The 3,877-nt window shown below is 41.5% G+C and overlaps 1 pseudogene; it reads left to right on the top strand.

Moving 5' to 3' along the window:
• The first annotated feature begins 605 nt into the window (after window positions 1-605).
• On the top strand, window positions 606-1,199 carry LOC109278070 (60S ribosomal protein L18a-like; annotated as a pseudogene).
• The last annotated feature ends 2,678 nt before the right edge of the window (window positions 1,200-3,877 follow it).

Genomic DNA, 3,877 nt, shown 5'->3' with positions numbered 1-3,877 from the left:
ACCTGTCTTTCTCTGACTGACTTATTTCACTCAGCATAATACCTTCCAGTTCCATCCATGTTGCTGCAAATGGTATGATTTTATTCTTTCAGCAATGAGCCCCTTTACAACACCAATGTAGGGAGTCTGGGTGGCTCAGTCGGTTGAATGTTAGATTCTTGGTTTTGGCTCAGCTCATGATCTCATGGTTCATGAAACTGACCCCTGCATTGGGTTCTGCACTGACAGCATGAAGCCTGTTTGGGATTCTCTCTCTCTCTCTCTCTCTCTCTCTGCCCATCTCCCACTTGTGCTCATGCTCTCTCTCTCAAAATAAATAAATAAGTGCGTTTTTAAAAAAAATTTTTAATGTTTGTTTTTGAGAGAGAGAGAGCAAGTGGGGGAGGCAGAGAGAGGGAGACACAATCCAAAGCAGGCTCCAGACTCTAGGCTGTCAGCACAGAGCCCCAGACAGGGCTCAAACCCACAAATGGTGAGATCATGACCTGAGCCGAAGTCAGATGCTTAACCGACTGAGCCCCCCAGACACCCCAGAATTTTTTTAAAGGAGGAGAGAGGGAAGGAAATTAAAGACATGGTTGACATGTGTTATGTGCATTAAAATTATGAACTATCCTAGTCTTTTCTTGCTTGGCGGCACGAGCGAAGAGAGCACCCTGAAGGCCTGGGGCACGCTGTGAGACTACAAGGTGGTGGGGTGCCTCCTGCCCACCCCCAAATGCCATACTCCGCCCCTCTATCGCTTATGAATCTTTGCGCCTAATCATGCTGTCGCCAAGTTCCACTTCTGGTGCTTTGTGTCTCAGCTGAAGAAGATGAAGAAGTCTTGGGGGAAATCGTCCACTGTGGACAGGTGTTGGAGAAATCCCCCTTGAGGGTGAGGGACTTCAGCACCTGGCTGTGCTCTGACTCCCGCAGGGGCGCCCACAATCTGTACCGGCAGTACCGGGACCCGACCGCGGCAGGCGCTGTCACCCAGCGCTACTGAGACACGGGCGGGCGCTCCACACCGCGCCGGGCTCACTCGATCCAGATCATGAAGGTGGAGGAGACCGCACCCAGCAAGTGCCACCAACCCTCAGCCCAGCAGTTCCGGGACTCCAAGCTCGAGTTCCCGCTGCCCCACTGGGTCCTGCGTCCCCAGCACAAGCCATGCTGCACCGCCAAGAGGCCCAACACGTATTTTTAGATGCAGAGCCTCCCTGTCCGGAGGTAGGCCCAAAAAGACTCTTTGGGAAAACCAGAGTGCTCAGAAAAAAAATAAAATAAAAAATTTAAAAAGTACATGTGAGCTATCCTAATTTTTCTCTGTATATCAACATATATAAATACTTGGATATAAACCATCATAAACATCCGCAGATATTTTCTGCAATATTGGGGTTGATAACAATGATCGGAAAATCTATCAGTTAGTTATGTTCTATATTCTGTGCTGTAGGATGAAGCAGAGATCTGGTAAATACTGGGCTCAAGGACCCAGGAGACAGGCTGGAGATTTGAAGCTGCTGAGGGCAGAAAACTAGAATGAAATTCCTAGGTACATGTATCTTGTCCAGAGGTCACTGAGAGGAAAAGGCCTAGAGGTGACAGTCTGACGAGAATCAAAGACCATGGAACTGGTCAGGTCAAACAGAGGGACAGATTAGCAGATACAATACAGGAAGTCAAGATCCAGAATGACTGCGTGTTTGCTTCTTTGGAAGACCCGAAAATCAAACCCTCTGCTAAGACCCTTCAGTTTTAAGTACTCTGCCTTTAACAGCAAACATATTTTCTTTTCTAGGATTTTCTTTTTGAAAGATGAATCTTTTGAATTAATTTTCTTATCATCTCTTACTGAAATGTCACATTATAAGGTTCTATTTTATTTGTTTTAATTTTTTATGACATTATGCAAATACATATACACATATACTTAGGTTTCTCAGGTTGCAAATTCTTAATTCTTCACTTGTGAAAAATTAATGCAAAGTTACATTAGAAGCCTAATTAAGAGAAAACAGTACTTATTGTTAGATGGGAGTGAGGTTGGCGTAGGCACTGGAAGGAGAAGAAAATGAAAGGAACTTCCTCTCTCCTCCAGACTTCCTATGCACGTCTTCTAAATGTAATATTTCAGGGGAATCCATTGTTCATTTTAAAGAAAAACAAAAACTCTACACGTGTTCCTATTGGGTCTATAAATCAGTAAAATATTAAAGTGGAAACAAAAGAATTACCTCCTTGCAATTGACCATTTACGTTAGTCATCACTCCTTGAATTTGATTGCGTTGCAGATTTGTACTTCTGAAAATAGAATGTCTCAAGTATTGTTTCTAAATCCTCGAATGCTTGCTATGAAATTATTTCCTCTTCTATTCAACACTGAAACACTGAGAAGATCATTTAAAATAGCTCCTGTGATGTATGGAACCAACAGTGTACAAAATCTGGATTGGAAGCCCTCCTCTTGTTATTTTTTTTAATGTTTAATTATTTTGAGAGAGAAAGGGGGAGCACCAGTGGCAGAGGGGCACAGAGGGAGGAGGAGATAAAGAATCCCAAGCAGGCTCTGTGCTGTCAGCACAGAGCTCAATACGGGGCTTGATCCCATGAACCATGAGATCATGACCTGAGCCAAAATCAAGAGTCAGGCTCTTAACCGACTGAGCCACCCAGACACCCGTGGGCATCTTCCTCTTCTTGGTAAAAATAAATTATAATACAATTTTAGTGTGAGGGAATCTTTATTTGAACAACACCATCTCAAAATCACAGCATTGTAGTAATTATTCAGTTTTCCCCTCATGTCCTTGTGATATATTATTTAAAAGTTTTGATTTTATCACAGGATATAAAACTCCCAGAAGCAATTTGAAATTGAATACAGATTGCTAGTCCTGACACTTCGGATATATTTCTCCTTTGCTTCGTTATTCAACTATTTTAAAATCTTTTTCTCTTTGATCACTGATAGGAATGTTGGCTCAGCACAGTTTTTTTAGCTCCAAACTTGTGATAGTTTTGTTTTGGGGGGTTTGTTGTTGTTTTGAAAACTCCCAAGTATCCGTTTGGGTAAGGTAACAAATTCTTCCCTCTAACCCCAAATATCAGCTGATGTATTCAAGGTATTACATGTCATTTCTCGTCCGCCTTTTGACATCACACAGACTTTTAATCAGTCATTTTGGATTCTGACCACATTTGCCAGGAAGTTAACTTTTAAATACCTCTTCTCCTGACATTTCTGATGGGATTCCCCTGGCAAAGGTAGATGGGATTTTTTAAATTGAAACCACCCTAGAAACAGAATTGCTTTTGTTAATTGCTGATGAGTTTCCTGACAATACCATTGAACAGAAGGGAAGGCAAAAAAAGTGGGAGGATGGCACCTGCAAAAACAGGCTGTCCACAGCCCGCAGGGGTTAGTTTATACTTAGTCACCTTTCCTACTGTTTTCTCCCTGCTTAAATGTCTTGGATCTTTTTACTGTTTCAGTGCTATATTCTGCCAAAAATACTAAACACAATTTGAAAGGAAAAGGAAAACGTAAAGATAAAACTTTCAAAAATGATATTGCAGGGGGGATAACACTTTCTTTCTTCCTTAAAATTCTGTCTGTGACAGACTATCTTCAAATAAAAGCCACTGAATCCAGTATCCACTCATCTTAAAATAACACTATTGATAATTGCTAATATTTACTGAGCTATTACTAAGTGCCAGGTGCTGAATGCTTTAGACTTATTCCTTCATTTAATTCTCACAGAAATTCTAAGAAGGAGGTACTTTTATTACCCTCATTATAAAGATGAGGGAATAGACATATAGGAACTTTGATTTATGGGCATTCATCTCCCTGTATTAATAATTTTAGAACTTTTACGGGAAGAG

This window comes from Panthera pardus, unplaced genomic scaffold (assembly GCF_024362965.1).
Source record: "Panthera pardus isolate Hobbes unplaced genomic scaffold, ASM2436296v1 HiC_scaffold_7, whole genome shotgun sequence".
Classification (NCBI taxonomy): Eukaryota; Metazoa; Chordata; class Mammalia; order Carnivora; family Felidae; genus Panthera; species Panthera pardus.
This window is presented reverse-complemented; position numbering and strand designations above follow the sequence as displayed.